Genomic DNA, 19,859 nt, shown 5'->3' with positions numbered 1-19,859 from the left:
ACTGACCACTGTCTCAGTACTGGTACCAATTCTGTCTATAAAAAAGTAGATATAAACGACAGCTAGATGACTGATGATAGGTTATAGGTGATAGATCAATAGATTGAACATATAGAGAGAATATAAGCACACCTCTTCTAGCCCCTTAAGATGCACAGAGAGGGCATTAACTTTTTAAAATGTCTATATTTGAAGTGTATCTTGGGAACTGAAATAAAGAAATATGCTGTTGATAAAAAAAAAAAAACAATGTCAGGACAGAGCCTCAGAACACAGGGAAGCTGGGAGGGCTGTCCCATGATGTGTAGAGAAACAAGAGGAACACATGAGCAGAAGGCAGAGAACTTTGACTTTTTAGCAAAGCATCTAGTTATTACTACATGAACTCAGAGCCAGGTCTTATTGAATGAAGAAAGGTTTTGAGAAGATCAGCATGAATAATAACTATTTCATGGACACTTCCACTTAAGGATACTTCAAGAATTGGCCATACACCTGCAAGCTATGTGGAATTCTATATGGAGTCTCATCACTGTGACTACCAAGTAGGCCCTAAAGACCTTCCATTCATCTCCCTCCTTCTATGTATCTGCAGGATAAACAGGAGGTGTAGTTAAATTACCCCCTCAAAAAAAAATAATCACAAGCTCCCAATGTCTATCTCCATCTCTATCTCTACCTCCTTATACATTACTGCCTTAGAGGTCAAGACCACCTGCTTTGGAGGCAAGTTAAACGTTTACTAGTGGATTGAAATCTTCCACAGCAAGTACATGTGCAATCTCATAATTCAGAATTCAATATGCTCTGTGGCACACTTATATTTTAAAACATAATGAAGTCAACAAAATAAAGGATGGAACTTTACTTCAAGAGATTACAGACTCTAATTTCAACACTAAATCCAGAAAGAAGATTTGCTCTAAGTGTTGCAGGAGAGGGGAGTAGGGCAGAATGGAGAGTGGAAATAATATTGCCAAATGGCTGTGAGTTAAAAGTACTCTGCCTCTGGAATTTTTAAAAATCTCAACCACAGTCAGGCACAGTGGCACATATCTGTAATACCCAGCAACATAGGAGGCTGAGGCAGGAGAATTGCAAGTTCAAGGTCAGCTTGGGCAATTTAGTGAGACACTGTCTCAAAATAAAAAGGGATTAGAGTGTAGTTTGGTGATAAAGCATCCACGGGTCCCATCCCAGTACAATAAATAAATAAATAAAATCTTTATCACACTGCCTTCAAACAATTGTGAGTTCTTACACATCATTGCCTCTAAGACATCCTAACAGTATTTAGCAGTTGATCTATAGCAATGCAGTAAAATACTGTCCCTGTTGGTAGTAATAGCACCATCTATTTAATTGGGTTTGAACAGAGCCTTCCCCTTACCCAGGTGTCAATCTACCCCTTTCAAGTATACTTTTTTCCACTCCTGTTCTGGCACTCTAGGAAGCAGAGAGATACTGTGGATATGAATTTGTGGTGTGAAATTTATATCCTTCTGGATATAATTTGGTTTTAGTTGGGAAGCTGATCACAGATCTAGGATCTGGCAAAGTTCCTTCCTCCAAACTAGCTGCACATTTATAGAGTGATTGGGAGAAGTGACAATATCACCTTGCTGATTTGACTTACCTTTGCCCTGTCATTAGATATAAAGTTGTATTTATTTCTAGGCAGAAAATGACTCCAGGAAGAAAATGAGCTACTGTAAGAGCTATGGTTGGGAGGAAGACATGAAAGGGTCTAAGAAGGAAAATAAAAAGTTTATAAGAAGAATCATGTTGTTTTTGTCAAATCTTGAGATTCAATACCTAAATGAACTGAAGTCAGGGAACAGAAGAGATTCTTGTACCCCACTATTGAAAGCAGTAACATTCTCAACAACCAAAAGGTAGGGACCACCAACAGATGAGTGGCTAAACAAAGTGTAATGTGTGTGTGTGTACGCGTGTGTACTTGCATCTCCAAAAGGACTGAAATTCTCAGACATGCTACAGACAAGGATGAACCTTGAAGACATTATCATTGTGCAACATGAAATCGGACAGTCACAAAAGAACCTATATTATATGATTGTGTCTATATGAGACACCTAGAGTAGTAAATTCATAGAGACAGAAAGCAGAGCAGTGATTACCTAAGACTGGGGAGAGGAGGAAAGGCAAGGTATTGTTTAATAAGAAAAATTTCAATAAAGACCAAAATAAGTGGTTAAACTGGGTGCTTATGATAGGTTTAGTGAAGAATGGAGTCCAGAGAAATATCATAGGTCAAAAGAAGCGTGAGTTCAGTGTAATAAAGTGGGGGAAATACAGAAATAGTAAGGCCTGTTCTTTTTCTTTGGTGTTGGAAATGGAACCCAGGGCCTCAATGCTAAATTCTACCACTGAGCTACACTTCCACCCCTCAGATTGCTCTTAACACCCCTTTGTCTTTATAGATAAGGATTTCCTTAAATGTGTTTTTGGAGATAAGGAAGGCTTAGGACCCATTTTAAGGAAGGTCAGGAAGCCCTTCCTGCATGTGTTACTTCTTGAAATTCCTTCATCTTAAAATATTCAATAAACTAAGGTGCCATATCAACATTATGGAACAAAGTTATTCTAAACCCACAACAAGTAGTAGCGATTGTTGTTAGTAAATTATATAGGAGTGTTTGGATGGAATATTGAAGTTTAAAAAACTAACATCAGATTACTTTTAAGAGATGGAGGCAAGAAAACAAAAACTAGATGGAAGATGAGACAGAAAAAGGAGTCCACCTGATGGCCAGTGGCCAGCTGTGCCAAGGAAGAAGAAGAAGTAAGTGAGAACAGAGCTGGAAGGTCTGAGAGGGCAAATGTTTGGAAAGTTTAAAATGCAGAATTTATTCTGAGAATGGACATAATTCCTTGTGAATCTCGGCAATTCATAAAATCTCATTCTGTGATGTTCTTCCGTCTCTCTTAGTATCAATGAGGAGTACTATTGATCATGACAGGGAGGACTAATTGGCATTGGGTGTCCAGGAAAACTATTTTGGCTAAGTATCTTAGATTTGCTCAGAGAGGAGAAAGAGAAGACTGAAGAGCAGGTGTTGACAAGAGAAGCAGCAGGAGGCAGCCCACACAAGGGACAGCGTTGGGACAGGTTTCTGAGGGAAGATAGTTCCTGGCACCTACATGGTACAAAGTGCAGCATGATTTGGCAAATAGAGCCTGGAAGGAAAAGATAGAAGAAAAGATAACTGAAAGATAACAATGACTCTTTAATCTGGTAGCCAGTCAGAAAAGCAAGCCAGGAAGAAAACAGAAGATGGTACTGTCAAAGCAGAAGTATTAAGTTAGTACTTCCTTATAATTTATCAAGATGTTAAATGGAATCACCTATATCTTTTTAAGGTCGAAAAGTGTAAACAACAAAGACAAGGAAATAAGTTACAAAGAAAACTCCCAGAATTCTTTTCTCAAGGCAAAAGCTCCTGTTCATCTAAGCACACACTAACACATTCATGCTCTATGTAAATAGTTTACTTTTCACCCCCTGCAAAGCACTGGAGGGTTTGATTAAAACCTTCATTCATGACTTTGAACCTCACAATGTCTTAGTGCAGAAAAGCATCAGGTACCGCAGAGCTCCAGTTAAGTAATGGGCCACATGCAGGTCTGTGGTTTGGCATTGGCTACCTTAATAATAGTGCTTGGTGCGCTCCATTCCGCAGACAAATGATGTGTTGAGATGTCACAAGACTCCAAATAAATCCATGAAAACAAATGTCTTTCAACAGATTAATTTTGTCTTAAACTCTTAGCATGTAACAAAATAGATTTCCTGTGTTCTAAAGCACGGATTTTAAAGAGTACCGAGTTAGTATTCTCTCTTTAATGTTTTGAGCAAGTTTAAGGAGAAACAGGATTGTTTACCAGAACAAAATCCTTAAAAAAAAAAAAAAGATTCTTATCTTTCACTTAGGTTAATAACATACAACATGTATTTGTCAATCAAATTAGAATTACTGTCAGCCCATAATGCATTTTAGTTTAGCCAATATCAGTCAGTCCTGATTTATTTGCTTAATACAAATCTAATTGAGTTTCAGGCTGCTCTTCTCCTTTCAGCTGTTAACCGACCAAGTACATCTTTAATTTCCAAGAACGATGGTGTGGTAGCAGTTGAGAGGAAGAGCGATTTGCATAAGGCCCCAGAAGGGTGCCAAAACTCTTCACGCTTTAAACAACAGCCTTTATTATTCTGTAAGTGGATGTGTTGAATTTTCATGCTTTTGTTTCCAGTTCAGTCCTGACAGAAAAGAATAAAGTAGATTTTGCCAGCACCCCTGCTGTGCCCTGGGGGAGAAATTCAATGTGCCTCATTTGTCTTAATTGGAGAACCGCCCTCAGCACCAGCTTTTCCTATGAATACATTAGCATAACAGACAGCAAATCCAAGCCCACTTTTGTAGAAATAGTCTCCCCACCACACACACCTCTCATTTTTAAGACTAATAAAATCTGCAAGAGGGGAGAAGTACGTGTTTCATCTCCTGGATTTCTTATAGTTGCAGTTGTAAAATTCTCGTACAGGAGAGATGCATCAAACCTATTTTATCTCTGCACTGTTATTAGAGCCAGTCATGAAGAATGTGATAAATATCATCCATGACAGAGAGCTGAAAGCTTCTCTTTATTCTTCATAATGTGCTAATCCTATATACTTGTTCTTTGACTGGTTATGCAGCTCTTTCACAGGGGAGAGTTGGAGATGAATGTGTCTAGATGGAAAAGAAAAGAAAGAACAATTCTTACTAAGGTGAATTTATTAACACTAAAACAAACGCAGTTATCTCCCTCAAACCAAGATCTTAAAACACTGTGCCAGTTCATGTGAGAAAAATTACATTCATCTTCACGTTTTTCGAATTACAAAAGGGCTCCAAGTTCGGACAAACAGCCTGAGAGGTGTAAATCATTTCCCTAATCCAGGTTCTTGCAGTATCCGATTGAACTGATGGAATTTAAAAGTGAGCATTTCCAAAGAAATATTTTGTTTACATGTTCCCAAGACTGGTATTAATTCTTCCATCACATCTGTTCAACCTGCTTGCCATGGCCAGTAAGTGGAAGAGATGAAAAATGGGAAAAGATGTAATTTCCTAAAAAAGCATGGTTCACACATTCTCTTGGAAAAAAAAAAAAAGTCTACCTTAAAAAAAATAAATAAATCCACATTTTGTCTTGATTTTCCACAGCAGGTCTCATTTACCTCGAAAGCATCTGAGAATTTTAAATAAGGTGGGGGCCAAGGGGTGCATGATTTTGTTCTTGTTTAGTTTGTTTTATTTTAGAATTATTTGTGCCTTCATTTAAAAACTAAGTACCTTGTGGGTCAAATCCTTGTGAGTAAATGGAAGGTGAAATAATTTTGGAATAATAATTTAGGGATACAGAAGTTCCCAGGGCCTAGTGAGACCAACCAACTCTTCCTTCTGGTTGTGTCTCCTGGCACGTTTCCTCTGGAGCCCAAAGGCAAAACAGGGATTGTCAATGTGCGCTACTCAGTCCTTCACTTTTTAAGCCTTCACTTTCCATTCCCTCATCCCCAGCGGGTGTACCAAGAGACTACAGTGAGTTGATGTCAAGAGCTAAGAATCAAATGTTTGCTTTCTTGTGTAAATGAATATAAAAAATAATCACCTGACTTGATCTGTCCTGCAAGAGGGTGTCAGCTTTTCACTTTACTACTAGCATCATTTACATTACAAAAATAGCAAGCAGGTTACCAGGTTAAGGTATTACAATATTTGAACATTGATGTGAAAAAATTTTGAAAGTTGAGATAGCATAAGAAAGTTGACAGGGATGTAAGACTCAAAAAACAAAATAAGTATTTTCTTTTTCAGAAAAAAAAAAAAAAGTATGGGATGGTGGTTTGGGGATGAAGCTCAGTGGCAGAACACTTGCCTAGCATGCCCAAAGTCCTGGGTTTCATTCCCAGTACCAATAAATAAATAATAGATAAATAAATAAATAAATAGCATAGTATAGAGAGAGCCTGATGTGTTCACAGGGGACCATCTCTTTTACTGATGTGCAGGACAGGCTGAGCCTCATGAATCGAGTGTGAGTTCATATTCCAGACAAGACTTTGAGGAGAATTAAGGGGGAGTTTTAAGGATGATTCAGAAACTCTCCTAATGTCTAGAATTTTGTTTAGAAAGCAGGAGAAACTATTTGAGAAAAATTGAAGACTGAATTAAAGCTTTTCTTGGGTGGTTTATTGCTGTACTTAAATTTATTTTGCTGTTGAAGATTTTTCTGAACATCTGCTTATTGTGAGAGTAATATGTGTTTCATTTATCAAAACAAGGAAAATTCCAGTACTGATTTTTAAAAGGATAAAATCACTTATGGTTCTTTATATATTTATTTGGTTTTTGAAGGGAAAAAAAAAGCCCACATTCTTCATGAATATAATATGCAGATTGGAACTTTTGAATGAACTAATGAGGAAGGCTCTCTCCTTGATCAAGTCTGGCACTGCTAAGCTTTATTTTTCAATTCCATCCTGTCCTTGGGCATATCCTCAAGAGCCCAGTGTTAGCAAGAATCCTATCGGGTCAGTTCAGCCAGAATCTCTCATTTTCAATATCTCATCATCCTCAAGATCTGACAAAGTTCCTCAACCCCCAAGTGATTTCCCATCATCCTCACTTGAGGGTGAAAAAATTTTAGCACTGTTAAAAGAATAACTTTATGCAAAGTCAATTCAACAGTGTTTACTTGTTCATTCAAGGATTCATGAATTGGGCACCACTCAAAACTGGAAGAGCAAGGTTCAAAGAGCCCTGGGTTAGCAGCATGAGCAGAGGGCTTTATAGACTGAACTCAGAAGCAAAAGAAAAGCAAGGCTAAGGCTAGATATTTGCCTTATTTGGTGTGATCCTGTGGAAACTCTCTGTTTAGAGGTTAGTTGGCAGTTTCTGAAGGGCTAAGCTTAGGCTCTGTTTTACTGTTTATATTGATTTGGGTTTGGGTTTGCTTCCATAAGAGCCCAAGGCACTGGAGCTGTCTTAGCATAATGACCTCCCAATTAATTATCTTCACAGCACTAATATGACACTTTTATGTTCTCCCTCGATGTCAGTTTGCCACCCACCAACACCATCCTAGTTTAAGACGTGTCAATCAGATTTAATCTCTTTGGCAAGATGAATTTGCTGATAACCTACCTAGGCAGAGTTAAGAAGGTCGACTTTATGTGGTTCAACCATTATTTTTGATGCCATCACTGTTTCTGCAAATCAGTTTTATCCACAAATTTAAGCATTTGGATTAATGCCTGTTAAAAACCAGGCTACCATGGGGGCAGGCTACTGTGGGGGGACAGATGGATGGGATGTTAACTCTCCCCATAGCCACAAAATATAAATTTATCTTGAAACCCTAAGGCAAAAATAATCAAGATGATTTTACATGGCATATTACTGTGGGAATTATATGGAATAATAATGATTACCTTCAGGAGAGAGGTCTTGATGTGGCTTGTCCCCCAAAATGAACTCCTGGTGTTCTTTTATGAATCTATACTTTTGACAAATAAATCTCAAGAGTTGTATAACTATTAATATGGAAAAATCTAGAATAATTGACTTTGGAAAGCACTATTTCAATTTTATAAATTTATTTATGCAAGTGCCTTAAGTGGTCAAAGCGTGAAAACCAAACCATACCAAGAGTAGACACCTTAATAGGACCACAGTCTAAGACCAACTATTCCTGAGCTTACAGAGTTCAAATAAAAATAATCTAAGATCCTACATGATAATTGTTGAATGTTAACAAGTTACAGATGAGTACTGACTTGACGTTAACGAATTAACAATAACGTGCCATTTCCTGTAGTAACAGACATAATGATGAGCAGGAAACATTGGTAAGTTGTTTTGTACCTTGAAATTTCTCACCTTAAGGAATCTGTACCAAATTGGGCAAATGGGGGTTTCTTGTTCATTCAGGGAACACCCCAAGTATTATTTCCTCTTGCTCAAACTTCTTTGAAAGTTGACAGATACTCCCTTTCTGGCTTGATGACATCTTGGATTCTGCAGACAGAGCCAACCTAAAGTGCAAAAGTCACTGTGAGTCACCACTGCTTTACCTGTTGACAGGGTTCAGAACATGGTACCCTAAAATGTGGAACAAGTTAAGAAAATATCTAAACATGTCAGATATTGAAAGCTGAGGAATAAGGAATAATTTATATATTAGACACAGTAAAAATTAATAATAGTAATTAGTAAAAAAAATCTGGCACTAAGAGGACTGTGACTTCCCTCTCCTCCACTAAGGCCAGAAAACTGGAATACCCTGTGTCTGAAGGCGGAGGAACACCAAGAGGACTCTGAGTAAAAAGGCCTTGCTGTGTCACCTCCAGCTTGCTGTCCTTCGCTCATCCCTTCTGTTTTATCACATTTCCCCATGACTTTCCACTCTCCACAATCCTAGCACAAAAATATTCAGGCTTAATTATTTCTTGGGTCTTCATTTCTTTATGAAGCCTCCTATAAACAGCAAACTTATATTGCATAAAAAAATCATTCTAAGGCTTTGTTCATGTTAATCTCTATTATGCTAGTCTGATTTATGGGACCCTAGCTTGAGAACCCAGGAGAAGGGGGGAAAGATGTTTTTATTCTCCTGCACCATCAACATTTTTCAGCACTATATTTTCCAAAAAGAGATGGAAAGTCAGGTGATGAATGATAGTTGTTACATAACCATTACCTGTAATGGCTTTGTTTGTTTTATTTATTTATTTATTTTGAGTTGTTAATGGACCTTTATTTATTTATTTATATGCAGTGTTGAGAATCAAACCCAGTGCCTCACACATGCCAGGCAAGTACTCTACCACTGAGCCACAATTCCAGCCCCTTGTTTTCCCTTTTTGGAGTGCTGTGGACTGATCCCAGGGCTTCACAGAAGCTAGGCAAGTGCTCTACCACTGAGCTATAACTCTATACCCTCCTCTAGGTTTTAATCAAAAGAATTCCACCAGAATAAAGCATGCAATAGTATACAGCACTTTTCCTCTGGAAAAACCAACCAAGACCCTCTGGAAGACTGGTAGAACTGTGCCATTGTAACCAACATCTGGTATCTAGACAAAGTAAAGATGGGCCAGGACTATACTCCTCAGTGGTATCTGGTGTAAGGAAAGCAAGGAATATGGAGACATAGATTGTCACTCTTGCCAGCAATGCTCCAGAAGTTATTCAAAAACAAGAGAGGAAAGGGATGTTTATAAGAGACTCTAAACACATCCATCTGATATTGGAGGACAAAAAAAGGAAAATGTTCTGCAATGAAGGAAATTTGGGGTGAGAGTGAAGTCCAAACAAGTTTGGATTTGTCCAGGCAAGACACTGCAGGACTAGTAGCAGGCAAGAATACACAAAGAGCATGAGGAGGGTGCATCCTCTCTGGAATTCTTTGAGCTATAACAGTGCTGTCTTCCTCACTCATTTGAATGCATTATTCACCTCTGTATCTTAGGAGCTCAGCTAAAATGGGATTTAAAAAAAAAAAAAATCCAACTGGCAAGACTCCCACAGGGATTGAGCTAACCACTTGGCTGGAGAAAGAGTCTTGGATGTGATAGCATGTAAACTTAGACAAGCCTTCAGCTACTATAGAGATATATTGTCTTGGTATCTGTTCAGGGAGCTGTAACAGAATACCACAAATCGGGTGGCTTTTAAACAACAGAAATATATTTCTCATACTTTTGGAGGCTGGGCATCCAGAATCAAGGCCCCAGCAGATTCAGTGCTTCTGTGGGCCCACTTTCTCACATGCTTCCTCCTTAGCTCCTCACTCAGCCTGCCAGAAGCAGGGCTAGAGCTTTCTGGGGTCTCTTTTATAAGGTCACTAACCATGACTTAGTCTCCTCCTGAAGGCCTCGTCTCCCAGTACCATCACACTGAGGATTAGGTTTCAACACATGGATTTTGGGGAAACATATCATCCACTAATTTTCATGGGTCATAGCAAACTCAAGGGAAAGATGTAGAACGCTTTTTAAAATCTAGGTTCTGATACATACTGAAAGGGTATGAATAAGGACAGTGGTGGTTAAACTGCAGAATAGACAATGAAATCCCCTATCATGTGCTAAGCACAAAAACAGGTCTAAGAAAAGAAATCCAAAAGCCAGGCTTGTGGGGCACACCTATAATCTTAGTGACTCAGGAGATTGAGGCAGGAGAATTGCAAGTTTGAGGCCAGCCTGGGCAACTGAGAGAGGACTTGTCTCAAAATTTAAAAGAAAATATTTTAAAGGTCTGGGGATGTAACTCAATGGTAGAATGTCCCTGGGTTCCGCCCCCAGTACTGAAAAAAAAAAAATAAAAAAAAAAAAAAAGAGAAAGAATGGCCCAGTGGGCCCAAGCACACAGTGAAGCTGAGGTTGAATCCATCCTGACCTAACCCTCAGAAGTCCCGTATGTATGCTGGGCAAAAAAAAAAAAAAAGGCTATGTGTAGTTGTGGGATTTAAAGAGAGAGAGAGAGAGAGAGAGAGAGAGAGAGAGAGAGAGAGAGAGAGAGAGAGAGAGAAAGAGAGAAGGAAGGTATACTAATAGGATAAAGGCTACTGTCATAAAATTATACAAGAATGACAAGAGACGCTGATGGTAAAGCACAAAGACTGTTCCTAAAGTCTTGGACATGAAGAGCAGGTAAGCACCACCATTCAAGTGCCAGAAGACAGCAATGGTGATTGCCTGGGACTGTAGCAGAAGCATCACGGGGACCACACTGTATGTAGTCACAGAGCAAAGGCGCAGCTTGGGGCTAGTCATGGCATGCAGGAAGGGAGGAATAAATGATGTAAAGGAGAAAGGGAGTTGAGAGTCTGTCAATTTGGGGTATTGACAGAAATGTTAAATAGATCTTACCTGAGAATCACAGGCTGTTGGAGCCCATGAGAGGTATATGTGGAAATACCGTGTATAGTAGTCCCCCTATATATCCATGGTAGATACATTCCAGATCCTTAGTATGTGCCTAAAACTGCAAACAGTACCAGATCTTATATATTCTTCCTATACATAAATACCTATGATAAAACTAAACTTATATATTAGATACAGTAAAAAATTAATAATAATAACTAGTAAAAAAAAAAAAAAGACAGAACAATTATAGCAATACACTGTAATAAAGGTTAAATGAATGTGGTCTTTCTCCCTCTCTAACTGCCATGGGTGAGTCATAAATATAGCCTGGACATCTTAAACAAAGGAATGATTTGTGTCCTGGGTAGGATAGAGCTGGGTCATCTGAGATTTCATTATGCTACCCAGAATGGTGGATAATTTAAAACTTATAAATTATTTATTTTTGGAATTTTCTATAAATATTTTTGGATCACAATTGACTGAGGTAACTGAAACTGAAAAGTGAAGCCATATATGATGGCACTGTAGAACATATGCAGGGAGAGTACTGTCTGCTCAAGCTGCCATAACAAAATACCAGAGACCAGGTGCCTGAAACAGCAGAAATGTATTTTCTCACAGTTCAAGATGAAGATACTGTCAGAGTTAGTTTCTGATGAGGCCTTTCTTCCTGGCTAGCAGACTTTGGTCACCCTCAGGTCTTGACCTCACATAATCATTCCTCTGTGTGAAGAGAGAGAGAGAGACCGACATCTGGTGTCTCTTCCTCTTCTCATATGGGTGAAGGTCCTACCTTATAACCTCATTTGTTATTAAATACTTTCCTAAAGGCCTTATCAGTCACTCTAGCAATTAAGACTTCAACACAGAAGTTTTGGGGGACACAATCCAGTCCATAACAGGGAGTCAGAAAGCCAGAATGGACCTTTGTGAATGAATCTAAGAAAAGGAAAAGTTCCAGAGTTCTACTTCATTCCTCCCTGAAGGCTAAGGTGGCCCTCTACCTTCCAGGGTTCAAGCATTACCTGTGAATAAGAAGGCTCATTGCCCCAGTAAGAAGCCCATTCCCCTCTCTCCATGCCCAAGAAGTATCTTAACTCATCTTATGGTCTAGTGAGTATCTAAACAAAACAAAACAAAAAAAAGTGTGCATCACATAAACTTACACTCAATTTATACAGACTATAATTTCTTTTCATGGAAAAAATTTTGAAGAAATCTCTTTTTGAAAGTATAGATGAAAAGAATTGAGGAGCATATGAATTCTGAGCATTGTGAACTTTCTTGGACTTTAAGGAATATTCATCCTACTTCAGATTCATGCTATTAATACTATTGCTAAGTTTGTCTAGTACTTCAGAAGACATAGGAGGAAAGATATGAATGTCATATTGGTGTGCTGTATCGTGCCCTTTAAAAATAAAACAATATGGGGCTGGGGCTTGGGCTGGGGCTCAGTGGTAGAGTGCTTGTCTCACATGTGTGAGACCCTGGGTTCCATTCTCAGCACCACATAAATAAAATAAAGGTATTGTGTCCACCTACAACTAAAAAAAAATATTTTTTTAAAAAATACAATATTTTATGATTTTTCCCCCCAAAGGAAAAAGGAAAACCAAAAACACACCAACATTTCGTACCAAATGGCTTTTTGTTAAGAACAAGTCAATGGGGAATGATATTGGTCACATTATACCAAGTACATGTATAAATATGTAATGATGAATCCCACCATTCCATACAATTAAAATGCACTAATAAAAAAAAATACTGAGACAAAGGAACGAGTTAAAGAGCATAGAAGAATGCTATGTATACGTATGCAAATAACTTCAGTTAGGTAGCACTGAAAATTGTTGTCCCCCAAAGTAAATGAATATTTAATATCCTTGATTTGTTCTCTTTTAGAACCTAAATGAGACTCATGGACAAAATGGCATCTAGGTCCCATTGCACGCAACATAAACCAATTCCAACTTAAGCAAAAAGAGAATCTTACAGAAAATAGACAAGTCACAGGAATGAAGAAAAGATTCTGGCCTTTGAAAGGACAGGTTTCTGAGGAGGAAAGTTTTAGAGCTCTAAAGAGCTTGACCCCATGGACACTCTGAGGTCACTATTGTGATAAATCACAACTGCAATATCCTACTAGGAAGTCCGATTAGCAAACATGGGTCAAACCATGACCATTTGATTAATAATTCCACCAAAGCTGCACATGGGGGAGTGATCATTTTTAAAAGCGGTATAGGGTGCTGTTAGAAAGATAGCAGAATACAACAGTCACTAGTATGGCAATATGTAAAAACGTGGATGTGTAACCAATGTGATTCTGCAATCTGTATACAGGGTAAAAATGGGAGTTCATAACCCACTTGAATCAAATGTATGAAATATGATATGTCAAGAGCTTTGTAATGTTTTGAACAACCAATAAAAAAAAAGAAAAATGGGAATGAACACTGGAAAGGAAAAAAGCAATTGAAATAGGAGCAACTGCTTAAGATAGACTTGAATGTTGGTTATGGAGGAATCAGAGTATTCGTACTGAGAATAAAAAAATTTCACCCTGGTTTTCTGTGCCACAAATGACCTTCGAGGAGATCTTCAACCTGTGAACATAAAACAAAACCCAGAAATCAGGATACTTCAAAAAAGCAGCGACCATCTGCCTAGCTAGCTGTATTTACATATTGGTCCAGTGTCTCTCTTCTTGGAAAGATTTCTGTGCCCCTTTCCTGGTTTCATGCAGCTGCCACTGCTACTTTATCACCTTTCTAAGTTTCAGTATGATCTTCATTTGGTTTTCAGATGCCCACAGACCTACTCACCAGCCCAGGTATCCCAACAATGCCAGAGCCACAGACGTAGTGTCTTAGTTTTAGTGTCTAGTCATACAGCTGCCTGGAACAATATGGAAATGACACTTCAAACTAACTATTCTCTAATCTTTGGTGCCCAGGCATTGTGACCTCAGCTACCACCATGAGACCCCCGTGCCAGTCAGACTATATGGATCTCAGCAATAACTAATTCTTGTGATGTGATCAAGAAAAATCTAGCAACAGATGAAGCTGACTTTCAACTCTGTTTGGGCATTCTGAAGTCTGGGTTGCTTTTGAAATGGCTCCCTTAAAGACCAAGTGAGGACAAGCCAAGAGTTCTGGGCAATACTTCAAAAGTCAACAGCTGCTCTGCACTCCCAGTCAATCCCAATTTGCCACTTGGCTGCTTGCTGATGAGCTGCTTGTATGAGTATTTGATCGCACCACAGTGTGTTCCCTAGTGCACTCGTTGGCTTGTCAAGCTTTGGGCACGTATCTGGTACCCCAGAAGTTTGGCTTCTCAGCAAAACAGCTTGTTATAAGGGAAAGAGTATTTGATTGGAAGTCCAGAGTCCAGGCTCAGGTCTGACTGTCCCTAATTACTTGTGTGGTCTCTGGGCCTTATCTTTGGGTTTTGTTGTTGTTGTTGCTGCTGTCATTGTTAACATTATGATGTGAGTTTTAAACATAGACAAAAATAGAAAGAAAAAAATCATGATCCCCATGCATCTATCATCTGGTTTCAATAGTTATCAACTTGGGATCAATTTTTATTCATTCATATCCTACCTCATCTTCTGGGTTATTGTCAAACAAATCCCAGACTCATATCATGATATAAATAAATACTTTGGTATTATCTTCATTTTAAAGATATATATATATATATATATATATATATATATATATATATATATATATATATCTTTAAAAGATGAAGATTACTTTGTTTTTTAAAAAAATTCTAATACTAAAAAACTTAGCAACAATTTTTCCAAATATTCAGTGTTCAAATATCTCTGTCAAATTTTTGTTTTGATTTCTGTTTTGTTTTACTTTGTTTTGAGACAGGGTCCACTCAATTGCCCAAGCTGATCTCAAACTCCTGATCCTCCAGCCTCAGCCACCTGAGCTGGGATTACAGGTGGCATGCATCACTGCCCCTTGCTTTTAATTGTCAAACTCATGAAAAAATACTTTGGGAATAGGATCCACATGCTGTCCATAAAATTTAATTGTTGAAATGTCTTGTAAACTATAGATTGTCTCCCTCTCTGTCCTTCTTTATTTGGAGAAAGGGAGAGAAGGTCATCTGCCAATAGGGTTACTCAATCTGGACTTTGCTAATTGCATGGTTATGATGATATTTAATATGCTTCTCTGTCTCTTGAACTTCCTGTCTAGATCCCTTATTTTATTAAGGGTTGCAAAATATTGATATGCTAATTCCTTCTAAAGATAGAAGGCTAATTTCATGCCTTCTACATTTACTAGATGGGTACTTCTAAGAACTAACTTCGCCTTGGGAAATATTTGGTTACCCTGTTACCCTGAGTTATAGCTATATAGAAAGATGAGATACATACTTAAATCTTTCTCTGTTTTTACAAATTTCTAAAAATAATGAATTATTTCTCCAGCTTCCTCCAAAGGAAAATGGTGAGGTCTTGTTTGTTTAAAATCATTACATATTTCTGGGTTCAAACATATTGGCTTTTATTCTTATTTCTGCCCAAATTGGCAAGTGGGTTCTTCTTCAATTAGACTATGAAGTCCTTGCAACATAATCCCAAAAGTCTTTAATAACTTTCTTGGTCTTTGGTATATTAAAATCTTGTCCATTTCACAAAACCTACGATTAGTCATTTTTCCAAGTAGTTCTGCCTTTTATATACTCAAAATGAGGATTTTTAGAATTTGCATTATTAAAAATGTGAACAGATACAAAAGCAAGGAAAATGACAATAAGATCTATTGCTGTTTATGTGTAACTCAATTTCGACAATGATAACCTCAGGTGAATTTTCTTTGTCCATGTTCACACCTTCTTCTTACCCACCACCCCATTTCTTTCCACTGGATTAATTTAAGCAAATCCCTGTTTTTATATCATTTTATCTCAAGATATGTTGATGTGTTTCCAAAAGAAAGTATCTTTCCCCTCCCTTCCCTTCTCCTCTCCTCTCTTCTCTTTTCACTCTCTTTCTCTCTCTCTCTGTTTCCCTCTGTCACTACTATTCTTAGGAACTCCTGATTTTAAAAAATATTTAATATAATTAGTCTATAGATTGATAATCTGGTGTTGAAATTTTCCCAACTTGGATAGTAGGAGCCTCTTTAGTCATGTTCGTCAGAACTTTTGACATAACCCACTAGTTTTTGAAAACCATCTTGATTTCTTGATATGTCAAGATGTTTCTGGTACATATTGTACTTTTTACCCCAAAGAATAAGCCATTTTGCCAAAGGAAGTGAAAATATTTGGTTTGATGAGTGCTAGTCTCTTTCAGTCATAAAACAAATTGGTTTTATGATTCTCTAACAAACATTTAAAATATCTTAGAAGAGTCTACAGTCATTTTCAAATTAATAACTAGTTTTTCACAATAACAAAAAATAGATGAATCTGTGTTTAGTACTTTATAGTCCTGTCATAAGACAAAGGCTGTCATATAATACTGAACTACAGACTCAAATAAAGCCAACTCTTTGCAAGGTGTAATATAGCTCATAAAATACTTTTGTGTTTGAAATAATTCTAAAAATGAAAGCATGATGTCAGAATTTAAAATTAATTATGAAATTTAAAATTGACTAGGAAATTACATTGCTTACCATAGGCTCACAATCAGCTAGACTATGCAACAATGGCAAACAACCCCCAAATCTCAGCAGTTTATAACAGGAAAAGTTTACTGTTTACTTAGTAGGCCTGTGCCTACCAAGTGAGACATTTCTTGAGGGTGTTGACCTCCATATATCAGCTTAACATTCCAGGTCACTTAAATCCCATTTTCCCTCTACAGCATCAGGAGCCTCCATGACCATCAGGGTAGAGGAAGAAAGAACTTGAGGGTTGAGTATGAGCAAGTAAATGCATTACCCTGAAGAGATGCTCATATGTAATTGCCCATAGAAAGACACATATCCATGCCTATTTTAAGAGGACACATCTTTCATGTGCTACATAGGATAGATGAGCTAGTTCCATCAGTTAAAACTTGCAAAATTATTCACTAAAAAATGTTAAGAAAATGCATGAAGTGAGAAAAAAAGTGGTATGGAAAGAGACAGACAATGTAAATTAAATCATGAGCTGTTTTGTTGTCATACAGAGTTTGAAGACATAATTTTAAGATGGACTTTATGAGAGAAGGAAAGACTTTTACCCAGAATGCTTTCTGGCTATGGCAATTACCTTTGCTTCTAATCCAATACACACACACATAGTGTCAGTGTACGTAGGCACTAGTGAACACTGCTATTGACAGGAAATCAGAGTGAAATCAAAAACATGTACATTTGTTAGTTAAAAAAAAAAAAAAACTAAAAGAGCTAAAGCCCTTCTACACAGTCCGAATTTATTTATTTTATTTTTTTAATGAAAACTCCTTATATTAGTTTCCTATGGCTGTGTAACAAATAAGCACAAACTGGATGGCTTAAAATTGAAGAAATTTATTTACTCACAATTCTGGAGTCCAGAAATATAAATCAAGGTTTCAGTTGCGGCTGCAGAGAAGATTCTATCTCCTGCCTTTTCTGTTCATGGGGACTGCTGCCATCCCTTCCCTGTGACTGAAGCCCTCTGACCTTTGCCTCTGTTTCCACAGAACTTTTTCCTGTGTTCACATCCTCTATGTATCTCATAAAGACCTGTCATTGGATTTAAGGACAGCTGAACAATCCAGAATAAGCTCCTCCTTTCAGGAAACTTAAGAAGGTCTGAAAAGATTCTTTTTCTAAATAAGGTAATGTTTGCAATCCTCAGGGTTGGGAAGTGACATCTTTTGGGAGGGTGGACAAGAGTGGTCACCTCTCCATCTACATCATCTCCACACAGAAGTGTAATACATGAGACAAGAGAATACATGGGATCTGTGTTCTGGCTAGTTGAACTTCAGATTTAAAGAGCTTAGCATGTATTTCTAATATAAAATTAAACTGAACAGAAAAATAGAAGAAAGCATAGGCCCTGAAAGAAAAGCAGAGAAAACATCCTCAGTCTCTGAAGTGCTGCAGGTTGAATGTGGGTTGAGCCAAAAATCCAAGCAACATCCTGCAGTGCGGTTTTTTTTTTTTTGTTTTTGTTTTTGTTTTTTTTTTGTCTTTTTAGTAGCACTGGGGGGTGGTGGTGGAGGGGTGGGTGGGAGAGATAATAACACAAAAACTTTGAGTTATTCGGTAGTTGAATTTCACTACTAAGCCTGATTAAATCAAATCTAGATGAATAAAAATAAGTATAGGTTTTATAATTTTGGAGATACTCTTAAGGTATTCAGGAAAATGTACTTACAGGAACATCTCTATTCTCAGTGATTCTGGGTAAATGACGTGTGGCTGTAGCTTCATGGTTAAATTATAAGCTATTATGTATTATGACATGATTGAATATATGCCACTTCAAAGTATGCCCAAGATAAATGACCCATATTTCAAGTTAAGCTTTTTACATTAGAAAAGAAGACAACAACCTTGGACCATTACTAAATCCCAGAGCAGAAAGACTGATGTATCACATATTCTAAATATCATTGAGCTGAAGGCAATGAAATTTGTTACATACTATGATATCTGAGAATGTATGTGAGCATTTTAAATGTACTCCATGGTTCACTACTATTAAGTCCTGATACATCCAGTTGATGCATCGCGTCATCAACCTGCCAGGAAGCCTTTGGAGAGTCATTTGTCCCTGGATCCAAATCAAGTGTGTATCCTGACTGTTAAAAAATATTTTGTTAGACCAAATGACTGAGCTATCTTTGACAGATCTGCCAAATGAATTATGACAACAGTTGACCACTTTGGGCCCTGGGGCAATATTATCAGTATAAAGAAAAAAAATCTGGTTTTTGTAGTTGCTGATCTTAATGCAGAAAAAAAATGCTTCATTCTTTCTATTATGAATCTTAGTGGAGGTATAAGGTTCTTGCAGTCTTTTGTATCAGAACTTAACAAGGTATAGATATTATTTTTCCTGCCTATTCTTTGAAGAGGAATATATTCAAAGTTGGAATACAGTATAATGTCACTTCCAATCACAAAGAAGTCAAGGCTTAGTGGAAAGTCAGTGTTGGAGCCTAGCTTACCTGGGTTCAAATTCCAGTGTTAGTACTCAGTACGCTCTTAGTCTTTTAAAGTGGGATGATTAATATCTACTAGTGGGATTGCTGTAAAGTGAATGTGTCGAGTGCCTTACACTCTGTAAGGCATTCATAAAAAGATGGCTTCTGCTCTTATTATCTGACAACATCATGCTTCCTCTGAAACTACTAACTTAAAGATTTACAAGGATAAATATAGGAATCTGATTATGTATGAAACAATGGGGAGCTGTTGGGCTTGTGGCCAACTGGGAAATACATAACTTGCGAGCAGCATTCAAACACAAACACAGCAACACAATCACAAATAAACAGCAACGGCAGCAACAACCCCACTGTGCAGACCTGACCCAACCTGTCTGCCCAGGCTCTCTAAAGACTCAACTTCTTCTTTCCAACAATGTACTTAATAACAGTTATTAGAAATTAATTTGCCTTTGGGCGTCTTTATGTCCCCGATGTGCAAAAGAGGCTTGTACTTTTTTTGTTTTTTTACAAATGTTTCTAGATACATCTTAAACTCCCCCTCGCTCCTCTGACCAACGCATTGGTAACTTGACACACGCCAACTTTGTTTTAGTGCTCCTCTGCTGACACTAAGATATCTACAAGAAATGGAGTATTCAGTTTCTCTGTCTGACTATCTGAATTCCTGGAAAAGTCAACAGAAACAGAAAGAAAGGAAACAGAATATATTCCGCTTCCCTCAGGCTTTTGTTACAATGCTATGGTTTTCTTCAGGTCAGAGACCCATGGAACTAGATA

General features: G+C 37.7%; 1 long non-coding RNA gene across 5 annotated transcripts; it reads right to left on the bottom strand.

The window, feature by feature from the left end:
- Nucleotides 1-2,331: 2,331 nt before the first annotated feature.
- Nucleotides 2,332-17,664, bottom strand: LOC139705762 (uncharacterized). 5 transcript variants are annotated; one of them, XR_011707571.1, is made up of 6 exons: nucleotides 17,458-17,664; nucleotides 11,968-13,554; nucleotides 11,562-11,665; nucleotides 10,940-11,054; nucleotides 7,947-8,101; nucleotides 2,332-4,754 (listed from the first exon to the last, which is right to left on the bottom strand). It is a non-coding gene; the product is annotated as an uncharacterized lncRNA (long non-coding RNA). The 5 variants fall into 5 exon arrangements; XR_011707572.1 differs by lacking the exon at nucleotides 11,562-11,665 and having other exon boundaries at nucleotides 11,968-12,063; nucleotides 13,491-13,554; nucleotides 17,458-17,652; XR_011707573.1 differs by lacking the exon at nucleotides 11,562-11,665 and having other exon boundaries at nucleotides 11,968-12,063; nucleotides 13,511-13,554; nucleotides 17,458-17,652.
- Nucleotides 17,665-19,859: the final 2,195 nt, after the last annotated feature.

The sequence above is a fragment of the Marmota flaviventris genome, chromosome 5 (genome assembly GCF_047511675.1).
Source record: "Marmota flaviventris isolate mMarFla1 chromosome 5, mMarFla1.hap1, whole genome shotgun sequence".
NCBI lineage: Eukaryota > Metazoa > Chordata > Mammalia > Rodentia > Sciuridae > Marmota > Marmota flaviventris.
Note: the sequence above shows the minus strand (reverse complement) of the source record. Positions and strands in the feature narration are given on the sequence as shown.